Below are 17,597 nucleotides of genomic sequence, written 5' to 3' on the forward strand. Positions count from 1 at the left end.
AATGGGATTTGGTGAATGGGATGTGAAATTCTAGACATAATTTGACCATTCGCATTCAAATTATCCATCCCCTCAGACATACTCAGTTGTCTCAGACACCCTGCACATAGTTTTGTCAATCGATTAATCAAAATACATTGAATTTGACAACAGACCATCTCGTTACGCTTAGGATCATTGTGGAGGAATGCCGCAATGATAAATCCAATCTCTTTTGTTGCTTTGTGGACTTTAGAAAGCCTTTCGATATGGTTCCTAAAAACAACTTTTGCAACAAATTAGAAGAGCTAAAGGTTCTTTTTGAGTTGTGAGTTGCCGCTATAAGGTTGTACGAGAATGTAATTGCCAAGTTAAAGAGCAATGAGAGGTGGTCAAAAGATATTAAGTGTAATATCGGAGTTAAACAAGGTTGCCCCCTCTCCCTTACCCTATTTGGCATTTACATCAACAAGCTAGAAGGTTGTTTAGAGGAAGTAGGATGTGCTGGCACGATCTTAGCTGGGATAGTCATCATCCTTCTTCTCTACACTGACGATATTGTTCTTCTCACAAGGTGCCCATATGATCTTGATAAGCAACTTATTTCTTAAGGATTTCTGCTCTACCATGGGTATGATTGTTAACACTGACAAAACAAAAGTTATGATTATCAAATCCAAGAAGAACACTTATGCCAATTTTATGTATGACAATAGTAACTTGGAGGAAGTGTCTCCCTATAAGTACCTAGGAATTGATATTCATCACAAGCTCAACTGGAATTATAGCATTGAGAAAAGGATTAATGGGGGATGGAAATCTTATTTTGGTCTTGAAAATAATTGTAAAACGGAAAACCTCGTAATCTGGGATAGAAAGAAGTTCCTCTTTGAAACTTTAGTCACTTCGATTATCTTATATGGATGTGAGGTTTGGGGTTGTAGCATCTCTAGAGAATCCTGGAGAAAGATTGAGTAAATCTAGAAGCGTTTTATAACGTATAACCTCAAAATTAAAAGCAACACACGCTATCCTATTCTCTTTATAGAAGTGGGTCTTTCCCCTATCGAGAACCTAGCTATGACTAGGCTTCTGTTGTATAAGCACAAACTCAATAACATAGGAGACCATAGACTTCCTAAGCTAGCTTTAATTTCCAGCCAAAACCACCTAAGGCTCAAATGAGGTTGGTATAAAGACACCAGGGTCTGGTTAAACCATTGGGAGATCGATGAGAATGTTGCATTGCAAAACATTAATAAGATTAAAAATATTGTTACTTCTAAGTTCAAAGAAAAAATGTGGTGTGAGAAAGATTTAGCAGCTAAAAGAAAATTAAGATATTATAAGGAGGTCATCAACCCCACCCTAGAAGATCAAAAGTATCTCTTTGTTTTAACTAGCTCAAAGAAGAAAATTAATATAGCCAAGGTTAGAACGAACTCTCATGAGCTCCATAGTGAAATGGGTCGTTGGGCACTTCCTAAAACACCATGGATGGAAAGGTTTTGCCATCTCTGTGAGAATACGAACACCGAGGATGAAAATCACTTCCTCTTAGAGTGCCGCACGTACAACCACATTAGATCTCAGTTTAAAAATCTTTGTTGCAATACTGACCTTCCTAGCCTTTTACGTTGTCAAAATTACAGTGAGCTCGGGAGGCTTCTCTCCAAGCTTTTTGAGCATAGGAATCAAATCTTAAATCAAACTAAATAATTTGTTTTTTTAGGTCCAATAGACCAAAGTTTGGTCTCAGTGGATGTTAACCATCATCATCACCATTATTGAATTTGATGACTATTTTTAAGTATAGTTTTGGTTAGTTAAAAATCTATTAAAATTAGTATAATTATTGGTAAATATTGATAAGCACAAATTCAAAATATTTATGAAAATATTTATTTTATGTGGAAATTCACTCTCATTTTATTATGGCTATTCATAAAAACTAAATATTCTGAAACTTCATCTCCATTTTATTACAAAGACTCTTAATATGTATCTCTAAATAGACTTTGTGCCAATATCACATGCCCATAAAATTATAACTCACAATGAAATTTTTGTTTTAATTAACTATTTTAATTAAATGGAGAAAATTTGTACATAACTATTTTGGAATAAATCTCAAACTTTGATTTGTGTATACTACTAAGAATATTCTAGAACTCACTTCATATGTCATTATTAAAATTAATCAATCTAATTAAACTACCAAAAATGACATAATTATTTTGGGGATAAATTTTAACCTTTCATTTGTATATACTCTTAAAAATATTCTAAAATATCCTATGCAATTTAAATCTCTACCATCCAATTAATTATCATTGATAATTAAATTAAAATGTAAAAACCCTATTCCAAAATAAACACATAAAATGCACATCATATTTCATTTATTTTGAATTCTTTTTACAACAATATAGAAATAATGGTTTCAATTTTTTAATTAATTCAATAATAAAAAATAATTATCTTATCTGATATTATGAATGTTGAGAGATCTTTAAGTAAGAATCACATAAAAAATAAAAATTTTAGTAGACCTTTTTGAAACCATCAAATATGATTCATTGACATGACAAGATTAAAAAATAGACCTTCCCATCCAATTAAATATAAAAATATATATTTTCTATCATTTAAAATATCTTATTATTATTTATTAAATTATAATATTAAATCTTTTATTTTTTATTTTTAATTTACAAATCAAATTATTCTTATCCCTTTAGCCCTTCAATAAAAAATAATATGTAAAATGATTGGGCCCGCCACCCGGCCATTGATGAACAAGAAAGGAAAGGTACAAATGAATTTTGTTGTATTCTCAACCATGATGGATGGAAGGAAACTACAATTCTAAAATATAAAGAAAGACTATTTGGCCATTCAATGATGGCGAAATGAAACGTACAATGTTTTGTATTTTTCTTTATATATTCAATGGCGTAAACACCACGCAAGACGTTGCAGACCTTGCGTCGTACTCCTTCGCAGGACTTTTGCCGTAGTGGAATTTCCTTTGCGACTGGAATTTGATGGGTGACTTGCGGTATGGGGAATTTGATGGGTAGTTTTTTATCATTAAATTCTTTTATATCATTTTTCAGCCAATAATTTTTTTTTTTTTAAATAATAATTATATAGTTTTCTTATAAATCTAAAGTCTTTTCTATTTCTTTTATATCATTTTTTTTCAGCCAATAATTTTTTTTTTTAAATAATAATTGTATAGTTTTCTTATAAATCTAAAGTCTTTTCTATTTTTTTTATATCATTTTTCAGCCAATAATTTTTTTTTTTTAAATAATAATTATATAGTTTTCTTATAAATCTAAAGTCTTTTCTATTGTAAAAATGGATGTTGTAACTTAGTAAAATGGATGTTGTAACTTAGTTCTCTTGATTCCTATGCTAAAACTTTTATAGCATTCAATTTTACCAAAAATATAATGTTTTCCATTATCTTGTCCATATTACCACCGAGTGCTTTTTTCTCAAATTTAAAAAGAAAATGTTTTAATTGTTAATTAAATAAAGAAACACAAAATTATAAGACAAAATCTAACAAAGACACTACACATTCTTAAATCTAGGATAGTGACAACTAGCTCACTATTAAACTATATATTTAAATAAAAATAATACTAATGAATGTTTATAAACCTCACTTGAAGCTATTAAAATCTACGACCTGTTTGGTTATCATGTTTATGTGGTTTTAAATTTTCCATAATTGTAATTATTTTATTCACTTTTCAAATATATAGAAAATCAAATTTTAAATTTAAATCATATAATTTTTATTAAATATAATCAAAATTCCATTTAACCATCAAAATTTAAATTTAAATTAAATAATTCTTTATTAAATATAATCAAAATTTCATTCAAACAATCATCTCTTTCTTTCTTTTTAATCCATTCAAAAAAATAATCTTTCTTTGTTTAACATAATCGATAAAATTTTCATCATCGTCAAATTTGATATATTATTTAGTTTTCAAATTTCCAGCCCTATTACCATCCACCTTCCTCATCTGTGATTGCCTTCATATTCATTATAATCTGTACAAAATAATTAATAAAATTGTCAAAAGAACCGTCAAATTTGATGTAATATTTGGTCTTCAGTTTCCCGCCCTACCACCAGCCACCGCTTTCCTGAATGTTTCCAACCCTACTACCAGCCACCACTTTCCTGAATGTTTCAAACCTTACTACGAGCCACTTTCCTCCTTCGTTTGCGCAGCTGTGCTTTGCTTTATATTCATTGTAGCTTCTATCAAATAGGTGCAGCAAGAGCTTTACAAACCCCACGAGCTGAGCTTGTATTCTTCGTCCCCTCTTTCGTCCTCCACCTTCTCTCATTTACTGTGGTTTATAATTCCAGGCCCTTCCAAGCATATTGATTTAATATATATATATATATATATACTTATTTGTGCATTTTGTGGGTTTGCTGAAAATTGTGAACCCATACACACATCTTCTGTCGTGGTTTACCTTCTTAGCACTGTGTGGACCCTCTTTTGTGCGTCTAGAGCTTTCGTTCTGTAAACAAGGTATTCCCTTTTCGAAATCAGAAACTCATATTTCCTTTTTTTGGACCATGTTATAGTTTGCCGTCTCTGGATCTCCATGGATTTCTTGTTTTGCTGATTGTAAGTTTTATTTCTGCCCATAGAGATCAGATTGTAACCTTCGTTTTTACCAGTCAGATTCCTCTGTTTTGTCTTACAATTTCGCCTTGAAGCCGTCACAGGTATGGATGGTTCCCTGTTTTAGGTGATTCGATTTTTGACCTTTGTTTCCATTCGGCAACCCTCTCTTTTGATTTCAGTAGCGTGGCCTCCAGCGCACCTGCAAACTCCTGGTCGGACGGTTTTTCAAGTTTTCAGTCGATTGCATATTCGGAATACGTTGGTTGGAATCCGTGCAATTTCCTGCGATTCCCCGGAAACAGAGCCGTCGGCAGGGCTTGAAACAGCGACGATCTGTAAGTTCAAAATTTGCGTGTGATAGAACATCTCGTTTTCTCGCATATCCTTTGTATTAACTGGTTGTGGGTCATACCAAAGAGCCTTGCATATGGGATCTGTGTCTGTTGGCACACAATTATCTTAATTCTTTTGCTTCATTCCAATTAATTTCAGACATTTTTAATGATGCCATGGAGTATTTATTTATATTGGGTTTTCTCAGTTCTACTTACAATATCAGGTACTGCCTTTTATGTTTTTCCCATTTTGTTTTTGTTGTTGTGGTCGTTCTCCAATATCATTACCCATAAAAAAGATGTGACATGTGCTTGTAGGTTTGATTAACAAACAGTCAGACATTTGTAGGGTTTGTAGACATTGAAGTAGCTGATATTGAAGACATCGGTTAGCTGTTTTTCATTCAAATATCCAACGCAGATATCCATTTGTGCAGTTCGGTCATGGATGATGGTACCAAGCTTAGAAGCAAATTAAAATTAAGCTGCAAAAATAATAGAAATATTAGGGTAACTGTAATTCAAAACATAAGTTGAACCCATAACAGATCTGATTATTGGAGCATATCCTCTGACATGTATCTGAATCTGAGCATGCCAAACAAACTATTTTATAAAGTATAGGTTGAACCAATACCATATTTGATCATTGAAACATATCGTCTCAACAGATATATGAATGTGGGCGCGTAGAACAAATTAATTTACAGAGTCTGCCTTCTCGTGTCGCATCCTGCTCATTTTTATTCGACATATATTAATATGAAGCAAATCTTGTTAATCCAATGAATGTTAAGGAACACTGGTGTTCTCAAATAGAATCCTTTAAAACCATTATATATATGCTGTTGAGATTTTCTGTTTTAGTCAAATAGGCAAAAATCTCTGAAGGATGACAACAATAGGGATTCAGTTCCTACATTAGCTCCAGGTTGTTGGGAGGCAGTTAATGCCTCCTATATTTGATGTGAGGGAGTTATGAGGCTGTTAGATTCTCTATGCTATATAACAGGCAGTCATTTGGATGATTTGCTAAGAGAGAGTGTGAGGATTTCATGATGTAATCTCCAATTTAATTAATATATCCCTGATGCCTATGTTTGGTGGACGTAGCCCAGATTGGTTGGGTGAACCACGTTAATTTTTTGTGTTTATGTGTGATAATTGCTGTGTGTATTTATGTTAGCTGTGCACCTGATCCAACAATTGGTATCAGAGCATGTTGGAGGTGCCTGGAGGCGCTGCTTGAAGGTGCTGCGCTGGTCATCGACGGAGGTGCTGAGATTGCATGCTGAAGGTGCGTGCTGGAGGTGCGTATGACTGAGTGTGGAGGGTGAATATCACTGCTGCGCGGAAGACAGACGGACCAGACCTGTGTGCTGGTGCGTGGATCGTTTGCTGCTGCGTATACGTTGCTGTGCATTGTGATTGGAGGCGCTGCCTGGAGGTAATATAACACCTGGTGCGCTGTGGAGCTGTTCAAACAGCGTGGCGTGTATATGTATTGAAAAAGGTATGCTCAGTCGCTCAGTCAACAACGTTGATACATATATTTTTTTTTAAACCGGCATGAATGGATTTGAAAACACACAGCGTGGATATATGTATTAAATACAGCAAGGATTTATTTTGAAAACGGCGAACAGCGTGTCTTTGTTTTTTTTTCTGCTGCGTGGAGGTAAAACTTGAAACTTCGTGGGTATATATTTGTACATTGCGTGCCAATGGCATTACATGGAAAACTGCGATTATTCATTATTCGCATTTGTTGATTCCGGAAGGCATTTTCATTTCTACTGTTCGTGAATAACAGAATATGAACACTATCTTCTGCTGATTTAAAACTTGGAATTGCACTGTTGCCTGGTCCTATTAAGGAATCCGTTTGACAAATAATCAAAGGAAATTTGGTAATGATTTTAATGCCAAACAAAGAGGAGTGCGTACTTACTTTAATGCCTTTAAACAAAAAAAAAAGGAGTACGTAATTATTTGATTAGGAGTTATAAGGGATGTTGAAGCCTTTTTTGAAAAGGACGGATATTATTTTGTTTTAAAGAAGTGCGTATGGCAAAGGGCAGTTTTTTTTAATAAGGGCAACGGATTATAGAAATTTCTTTTTTGTGAAGTGCAAAGGAATATTTTTTTTTGTGTAAAGTGATTGGAAAAGGGCAGTATTTTTTAAGGCAGAAGTACAAAGACATAGCCAGAATTTTTTATTTTTTTTTTGTGAAGGGAAGATATTTTGTTTTAAAGACATAGGCAATTTTTTTTTAATTGCTGGTATTTAAAACGTTGAAATTGGAGATTCTTTGACAAGATGGCCAAAACACAAAGTGCCCGTTTTGAAATTGAAAAGTTTAATGGCAAGAATAATTTTGAGATCTGGAAGGTGAAGATGCACGATCTGCTGGTTCAACAAGGTGTGGCGAAAGCACTGTTGGGGAAAAACAAAAGACCTCCTTCCATGACGGAGGATGAATGGGATGAGATGGATGATAGAGCTCTGAGCGCAATTCGATTATGTCTGGCGGACGATGTTCTGTTTAACATTGTGTCAGAAAAAACCGCCGCAGGCTTGTGGTCGAAGCTTGAGAAGCTCTATATGACGAAATCTTTGACAAATCGAATTCTCCTGAAACGACAGCTTTACAGTTTGCGGATGAAAGAAGGTACCTCAATTGCTGATCACCTGAATGTTTTTAATACCTTGTTGGTGCAATTAAACAGTCTAGATGTGAAATTTGATTAAGAGGATAAGGCGATAACTTTACTATGTTCTTTGCCTGAATCTTGGGATCACTTTGTTACTTCCATAAGTTTTAGTACATCAGAAATTCTTGAATTTGACGATGTTGTTGGAGCCTTGTTGGCTGAGGAAACGAGGAAAAGGTCGAATGCAGACACCTCGACATCAGAGGTAATGATGGCCAGAGGTCGCTCACGAGAGAGACACTCCGGGGGAAAGCATAGCGACTCTCGTTCAAAGTCCAAAGGAAAGAAGCCAAAGATGAAGTGCTGGCATTGTGGCAAGGCTGGACATCTGAAAAAGGATTGCTGGAAGCGAAAGCAGGCTGCTAAAGAAGGCTCTTCGACAGAAAAGAAGGAAGCCAACACCACGGATACAGGTTCAGTATCTGGTTCAGGTATGAGTGATGAAGTATTGTCAGTTAATGTTTCAAAACATGATCAACATTGGTTGTTAGATTCCGGGGCATCTAATCACATGTGTATACATAGACATTGGTTTAAAACATATAGATCAATTGATGATGGTGTTGTGTACATGGGTAATGATGTAACATGTAATATTGTTGGGATTGGAAGCATACAACTACAAATGTTTGATGGCACAACCAAAATATTAACTGATGTGAGGCATGTACCAGATTTAAGGAAAAATTTGATTTCATTAGGAGCACTTGATTCAAATGGATATAAAACTGTAATTCAAGGTGGAGTTATGAAAATCTATAAAGGTATCTTACTAGTGATGAAAGCTAAGAAAGTAGGAAATCTATTTCAGTTAGAAGGTAGAACTGGGTCAGATCATGTGTCTGTGTCTGAACATGACAGTAGTTCCATTCACTTATGGCATCAAAGATTGGGGCATATGAGTGAAAGAGGATTGAAAATTTTGGCTGACCGAAAGTTACTTCCTAATCTAAGATCTGGAAAATTGGATTTCTGTAAACATTGTCTGTTTGGTAAACAAAGTAAACAAAAGTTTAAAACAGGCCAGCATACTAGTAAAGGGATACTTGATTATATCCATTCAGATGTTTGGGGTCCAGCCCCTACAGCGTCATATGGTGGCTCATCTTATTTTGTATCATTCATTGATGACTTTTCTCGAAAAGTTTGGGTCTTCATGTTGAAAAAGAAGTCTGATGTTTTTACAGTTTTCAAGCAGTTTAGAGCATTGGTAGAAAACAGCACTGGTAGAACAATAAAATGTTTAAGAACTGACAATGGTGGTGAGTTTTCCTCCAAGGAGTTTGACAACTATTGCAAGGATGCAGGGATCGAGAGACATAAGACCACGGTTTATACTCCTCAGCAGAATGGAGTTGCTGAACGCATGAACAGGACTCTTCTAGAGAGAGCAAGGTGTATGCTGAGTAACGCCGGGTTGCCGAAGGAGTTGTGGACGGAAGCAGTGGCACCTGCTTGTTATGTGATAAACCGATCTCCATCAACGACAATAGACTGCAAGGTTCCGCAAGAGGTATGGACAGGACACCCTTGTGACTATTCTAAACTCAGAGTGTTTGGTTGTGATGCATATGCTCTAGTGCCTAAACATCAGCGAACTAAATTAGATCCAAAGTCTAAAAGGTATATCTTTGTTGGGTATGGTGATGGAACAAAGGGATTTAGATTGTGGGATCCTACTACCCGCAAAATCATCATCAACAGAGATGTAAAGTTTAATGAATCCTCTCTTGTACAGTTAGATGTAGATAGAATATTGAAACAGGATGATGTATCTGATTTCCAGCATATTCAGTTTGACAGCATTTCTAATGATAGTCATAACGACCATAGTTCAGATTCTAGTCATGAACAGGTTTCAGAATCAAATTATGAACAGGGTTCAGATGGAGGACATGAACAGGTCTCAGATGGCGATCATGAAGAAATTCCTTCGGTTGATAGACAGCCAATTGTGGAAGCACCAGAAACGTTCTTAAGGAGATCTACAAGGATCAAACGTCGTCCTAGAAGGTATGATGATTCAGTTGCTTTGATCGCTAATGATGATGAACCTTTGTGTTATCAGGAAGCTGTAGAAGGTTCAAATAGTGGCAAATGGAAAGCAGCCATGAAGGAAGAAATGATGGCCTTAGGTAAGAATGGCACGTGGGATCTGGTTGAACTTCCCAAAGGCAGGAAAACTGTGGGATGCAAATGGGTCTTCAAGCTGAAACGGGGTGTGAATGATACGGAAGACAGGTACAAAGCGAGACTGGTTGCAAAAGGGTTTTCTCAGAAAGCTGGCATAGACTTTCATGAGATATTTTCACCAGTGGTTAAAATTGTTTCAATTAGAATTGTGTTAGCATTAGTGGCTTTGTTTGATTTGGAGTTGCAGTAGTTAGATGTTAAGACTGCATTTCTACATGGTGATTTAGATGAGGAAATATATATGGAACAACCGGAAGGGTTTGTTCAGCATCGCAATGCGAAATTTGTCTGCAGGCTCAAGAAGTCATTATATGGCCTGAAGCAGTCGCCTCGGCAGTGGTATAAGAAGTTTGATTCTTTCATGTTGAGTCAGAAATATGTAAGAAGTGAATATGATCATTGTGTTTATTTTAAGCAGTTAAATAATGGCATGTTCATTATCTTAGTGTTGTATGTTGATGATATGCTTTTAGCAAGCAAAAGCATTGAAGAAATCAACAGGTTGAAGACTCAGATGGTAAGGACGTTTGATATGAAAGATCTAGGAGCCGCAAGACAGATTTTGGGCATGGAGATTTTCAGAGACAGGAGTAAGGGTAAGCTCTGGCTATCACAACAGAAGTATGTTGAGAAAATACTTTTGAGGTTTGGTATGAACAATGTGAAGCCTGTGTCGATCCCTTTAGCTTCCCATTTTAAGCTTTCTTTGAGTTTATGTCCTAATACCGATGAAGAAAAGGATTATATGTCTCGAATTCCTTATGCCAATGTAGTAGGATGTTTGATGTATGCGATGGTGTGTACGCGACCAGATATTTCTCATGCAGTTGGGGTTGTCAGCAGGTACATGACAAATCCGGGTAAAGAGCACTGGTCAGCAGTGAAATGGGTGCTTCGGTACTTGAGAGGCACAAGTAGTTATTGTATTTCTTACAATAAGAGTAGTGAATTTGTTTGCGGATATGTTGATTCCGATTTTGCAGGTGATTTGGATAAGAGAAGATCAACTTCAGGGTACGTCTTTACTCTTGCAGGTGGAGCTATAAGCTAGATGTCAAAGCTACAGAATATTGTTGCTTTATCCATTACTAAAGCAGAATACATTGCTGCTTCTCATGCTTGCAAAGAGGCGGTTTGGTTGAAAGGTTTGCTTGGTGAGTTTGGTAGGTTACAGGACAACATCAGGTTACTTTGTGATAGTCAAAGTGCAATACATTTGGCTAAGAATCCGGCCTATCATAGTAAGTCAAAGCATATTCCAATCAAATATCATTTTGTAAGACAGGTTATCACTGAAAGGGGAGTTTCTCTTGAAAAGGTGCATACAAAGGAGAACTGTGCAGACATGTTCACGAAACCAGTTTTGTTGGAGAAGCTACGCTGGTGTTTGGCTTCTCTTGGCTTGCAGAAAAGATAAAATAATAATAACAGGGCATCAGACGAATTGTTGTCAAGGTGGAGATTGTTGAGATTTTCTGTTTTAGTCAAATAGGCAAAAATCTCTGAAGGATGACAACAATAGGGATTCAGTTCCTAGATTAGCTCCAGGTTGTTGGGAGGCAGTTAATGCCTCCTATATTTGATGTGAGGGAGTTATGAGGCTGTTAGATTCTCTATGCTATATAACAGGCAGTCATTTGGATGATTTGCTAAGAGAGAGTGTGAGGATTTCATGATGTAATCTCCAATTTAATTAATATATTCCTGATGCCTATGTTTGGTGGACGTAGCCCAGATTGGTTGGGTGAACCACGTTAATTTTTTGTGTTTATGTGTGATAATTGCTGTGTGTATTTATGTTAGCTGTGCACCTGATCCAACATATGCCTCTGTACTAATGACACATTGTACATGTAAAAAGGATACGTCCACTTGTGTTCTCAGATCGGGTCCTTCAAAGCCATACTCCTCTGAAGGAATGACATATTGTAATGCATAGAGGTAAATTAAGCGCTGATTCGTTGAGGGCGAGCAGGTTCTCACAGAATCAAGTTATTGAGACAAATAAAAGTTGTGTAGCAATATTGATCGTGGTCATTATAAAATTTGGAATTTAATTAAAAATTACATGTGAAGTTGCAAATTGAAAATTTAATGTTTTTTTTTCAAACACTTTTAACTCTAAAATATGCTCAAAGTTTCGATCCTGATTGCCTTTATCCTATAGAATAGAATAATTTGTACATCAAGTCTTTTAGGAATAACTATATTTTATTCTATCCTACAGAATAGAATGAAATATATTTTATTTATTTTTTAATAAATATTTCATTATTCACAAGGGTGAATTTATCTAAGTATTTTATTTATTTTTGATAAATATTTTATTAATTGCTGTTTGATGGATAGAGTTTGTAAAAGAGTTTTGGTTATAAATAAATAGATGAGAGTAAATTCATATATATATTATTGAAAATATTTTTATTAATAAAATTTGTAAAAAAAGTTAGATCATAAAACAATTACATAATTTCAATATATGGTTTTTGTTTTATTATTGTTTCATAATTTTTTTCATATTTATAAAAGTTATACAAATATTACAATTGTAATGTTTTTTTCAAACTATTAAGATATATTATGTAATGCACTCCGTCCACATTTACCCAAGTAACTGAGTAACCGGGGTAAACATGCGACAAGAGGCTCCTACGGTTGGATTTGACTTCCTATGTGACCTTAAGGAAATGGAATCGACGGAAACCTAAAACATAGACCTTCAACATCCGTTACAGGACCCTTAAGAACCATGCCAACACTTAAGGCAGCTTGCCCTTGGGTCCCACTGGAATTTTTGATTAGTTGTCTCCTGGTCACTCTCATGCTATAGGCATGCCAATGTCCAAGGACCTCTCCATGCTCTCACAAGCCTGCTAGCCAACATCTAGAGACCAATTTGTCCAGTTGTGTGCTTGCCTAGAATTCAGTGTTAAGTTTAGATCAATAATATAACAAGGAAACAATGATGCAAATGTAAATACTTGAACAATCCCTTAACTAGACCGCTACTAGCATTGACAGAAATTTCATCAAACACATCGCAAATATGTAATCTACAGGTGTAAACAACATAATTAAGCATAGGGATCTCATATTTATCTGAGAATCGTTAAGGACTATTGTTCCCTCATATCATTTGTTGCATTATCATCCATTAGGACATAGATACATTGTTCTTCCAATTATAAGTAAAAACATGATGAGAGACATACATAGACTATGTCATCAAATATATAACCAACACAATAGCAATAGAAATACCAATGAAATGACAATCATATGATCCACATATAAACCAGTACAATACTCATAGAAATACAAGTAGAAATAACCTTCCGTTAATGATGTAAAATCCAAACCCGAGATGGGACTTCCATGTTCCACTCGACCATAGAATGGTCATTCACCCCCATGCCATATTCCAAGCATGAATGCGGGACTCAAACAAAAATAACCAACGAGGGCATATCGAGGCTAAACCACCTCACTCTCATCAATAGAAATCATGCTTTAATGTAATCCATCCCGGATCACTAGGTTAACATAATAAACATGTCATAATAGCTTTACCATGATCTCCATCCGATCACTAGGCCAAAAAATCATGGATGCCACCAGATTTCTCCACCTACACCCTGAGGAATTTTCCTATCTCTTAGTCTGTCAAGCTTTACCGCAATCCAAACCTAGATCACTAGGCCTTAAAATGAGACCCACTCTCTAGGATTTACCGCATATCCCAAACCCATAATTACTAGGGCCAACGGAGAGAAACCCACCTCTAGGATTTATAATATATCCCACCATTCACCGATAAGGATTCCTAGGCCATCTAAGGCAGCACAAAATATGTCTTTACCGCAACCCACATTCTCGTTTAGAATTTACTAGGCCATGTGTTCTATCATTTCGGAGATCCACCTCACTCAGCTTCGAATCCATCCGGCACTCTAGCTCAACCAAAACATGAGAACCCCATCACACCATGGCTATCTGGAAATGGCAAGGCTAGGATGAAAATACTCTCACACCTGGCAAAACCTACGTCATAACAACAAAAGAACCACATGCAATACCATGCATGAAAAATATAGCAAGGAAAATACACATGCAAATCGATACTTAAAATAATCTTGTTGTAGCTTTTTGAACCTGCCTTTCCTTGCTCGATCCTTACTTCCTCTTGCCTTCTTTGCATTTCTTGATCCAATGCCAAAATGCTCCAAGAAAACTGTAAGTGTCCAAGAGTGTGAGAGAGAGAAAAATCCAAAACTAAACTAACAAACGGTTACTAATGGATCTTTAGAAGCCTTTTTATTAATGAGGCCTCTATTTTCTTTATTTTCCATTATTTTCCTTCATTTTTGTCCTAACATGCAACCTGTGACCTTTCACCTTACTTTTCTCTTAATTTCCATTATTTTCCTAAATAATTGTACCAAAAAAGCCATTTTGTCTTTCCAAAGCCTTAGCCATTTCCTTTTCCAATTTCCTTAGCCGTAATAAACCAATGAACACCCACACTAGGATGTCTTGCCCAACATTCAACTTGGAATAAGTGTCCCATCAACTGTGGTTATTTTGCCTTTATTAAATTTTATTGCATGGAATTTTTACCAAGGTTGTTACAGAACCCTCCCCCTTGGGGGACACCGTCTTTAGTGTTAAACCACACCTATACCTCACCAAAACTTCTGAAAAGAAAACATATTGCCCATGGAGCTTTATAACGTAGCTCGATGTAGTATTTACAATGACCACCTTGCTGAAAAGCAAACCAACATGACAACATAATGACATAAAACTCATACCGCTTATTGGAGCTTTATAACATAGCTCATGGCGATATTTACATCCATACACATGTGTACATATACTAAAATCACCAAACATATAATACTAAAACACCATGCCAAAACTACTTTGCCTCGATTGACAAACAAATAATGATACATAGCCCGCATCTAATCATCCATCTGCCATGTAGCTTCATCGAGCCCAACGTTCTTCCACTGCACTTTAAATTGCTCGATTCCTTGGTTACGGAGCATGAACACCTATTTCTGCAATATACACTAAGGCTTTGGCTGGAATTCTCCATTTGGTTCCACCTGCCATACATGCCAGTCAATCACATGATCAACATATTTAACATACTTCTTAAGCAATGACACATGGAAAAATTCATGGAATTTCACTATAGGAGGCAATGAAAGTTAATAGGAAATTGGCCCAATCCTCTCAGCAATACTGAAGGGTCCACAAAACCGTGGTGTCATCTTGGCACATGATCGAATCCATAAGGAGCTCTTCTTCGATTTGATGCACAAGTACACCTGTTCCCCAACTTGGAACTCCTCGAAAAAGATGTTCTGATCTGCATATCTATTTTTCCTATTCCGTGCTACCTTTAGATTCTTCTTGATCACCTGCATTTCCTCTTCCATGTCTACCAACATATTTGGTCCAATAAGTACCTTGTTAACTGGATCAATCCTGTTGATGGGAGTGTTACAACTCTATCAATACAATACCTCGAAAGGACTCATCCTCAATGACTCCTGATAACCATTGTTGTATGCGAAATCAACTTCTGTTGTTGATGCATCACATACATCCTCAACATTTCCTTAAATATTTTATTGACCCTCTCTGTCTTTCCATCTATATGTGGATGATAAGTTGTACTTAGGACAACTCTATGTTCAAACCTGCAAATAACTCCTTCCAAAACTTGGAAGTGAACTTTGCTTCCCTATCTGACACAATATTCTTCGGAACACCATTCAACCTAACGACATCTCTAATGAATACCCGTGCTACATTGCTAGTGAGAATGTAGACTTCACTCGAATAAAATGTCCAACCTTTGTCAACCTATCCACAATAATCATGGCAGAATCATGTTGTCTCACTGTGCTAGAAAAACATGTGATGAAGTCCATGGAAATGACTTCCCATTTCCACTCTGGGATCACAATTGGCTATAGAAGTCCACCTAGATGCTTACACTTTGCCTTTACATGTTGGAAATAAAAACACCTAGCCACAAATTCTGCTACATCCCTCTTCAAGTTCGGTCAATAATAAAATCTCTTCATTGCTTTCAATGTATTCTAATAACTTCAGTGACCTGAATAAGGTTTCACATGAAACTCTCTCAAGACCACCTTCTTGAAATCATGGCTATCCCGCACATATACATTGTCTCTAAATCGAACCAATCCATCTGTAAGGAAATAGTCCACATCCTGTGCACCTACGCATGTACCACCACCTGTACCTATGCTACTACCTATACATGTGCCTGTACTCTACTGTAACCTGTGCACAGTATCCATATATCTGACATCATGCTGACTTGCCTACAAGATCTTAACCTATAAGTTTGTCCCATATGAGCTCATAGAACTGCTAAGTGATTAATCAATATCCATCTTCTAAGATCATCTACCACCTTGTTCTCCTTTCCTTTGATGTACCTGATCTCGAAATCAAACTCACTGATCCTGGCAAACCATCTAGCCTGCCGGGCATTTAGATTCGGCTGGTCAAACAAATAACTCAACCAATATGATCACTCATCAATACAAACTTCTTGCCAAGAAGATATTGCCTCCACATATTCAATGCATGTATGATCATTGCTAACTCAAGATCATGTGTAGGGTAGTTCCTCTAGTGCTTGTTTAGTTTTCATGACTCATAGCATACCACTTGTCCATCCTGCATAAGGACTCCACCAAGTCCTCTTTTGCAAGCATTTGTTCACACTACAAATTGTTTATCCATATCTACAATCTATAACATAGTGCATTTGTTAACAACCATTTAAGCTACTCAAAACTAGTCTCACACTCCTCTGTCCATTCAAAATTCTTACCTTTCCTTCGCAATGATGTGATAGGATAAGAAATATGTGAGAAGTTCTTGATGAACTTCCTGTAATAACAAACTAAACCCATGAAAGATATCACCTCATCCACATTCTTAGGAGCTTCTCACTCCATGATGGCCCTTATCTTCTCTGGATCTACTACAATTTCCTCCTTGGAAACAACATGCACCAAGTAATGTTAGAAATAATACTGAGGGGGGGCAGGGGACGATGGGTGAATCAATATTATCAAATCAAACACTTTTTCATTTCCATACTCAGATTCATATACGTTACTTCAGTTAAGGGAACCTACATGCACATGCAACTATGTCTAATGCAACTAGTGTATATCCAGTAAACTTATGATTCAGTTAATCCATTAAATGTTGATCTTTAGTTAGTGCATCAGAACTTTATTAACCATATGAACAGTAAATAGGTGCAGTAAAACAGAACAGATCATCACACACAAGAAGCACACATGAACACCATGATGTAAGGTGGAAACTCAATGTGGGTGAAAACCGCCTGCTGCAATTTGTCTCTATCTTCTTTTAATAAGCAACTTCTTTTTACACTATTTCTGTACTGGTGCAACCTTATACCAGTATGTAAGCTTTTACCTACAGAAGGTTACAACCTCCTCTCATTCTCCAGCTTCTCCTAGAAGGGAGCTATAACCCCCTTAGCTCTTGTACTAGTTGATCCTTCTACAAAATGCTCCAACCTTCACTGGTTTTCCAACTACTACTAGAAGGGAACTACAACCCCCTTCACTCTTGTACTAGCTGATGTACTAGTATGTAGGTGCCGACTTGCAGA

The 17,597-nt window shown here is 36.2% G+C and overlaps 1 long non-coding RNA gene across 1 annotated transcript; it reads left to right on the top strand.

The window, feature by feature from the left end:
* Positions 1-4,134: 4,134 nt before the first annotated feature.
* Positions 4,135-5,157, top strand: LOC149244030 (uncharacterized). Its single transcript, XR_016245817.1, has 3 exons — positions 4,135-4,553; positions 4,676-4,753; positions 4,832-5,157. It is a non-coding gene; the product is annotated as an uncharacterized LOC149244030 (long non-coding RNA).
* Positions 5,158-17,597: the final 12,440 nt, after the last annotated feature.

The sequence above is a fragment of the Pinus tabuliformis genome, chromosome 8 (genome assembly GCF_031772625.1).
Source record: "Pinus tabuliformis cultivar Carrire ecotype Pingquan chromosome 8, CPIR1, whole genome shotgun sequence".
Taxonomy (NCBI): domain Eukaryota; kingdom Viridiplantae; phylum Streptophyta; class Pinopsida; order Pinales; family Pinaceae; genus Pinus; species Pinus tabuliformis.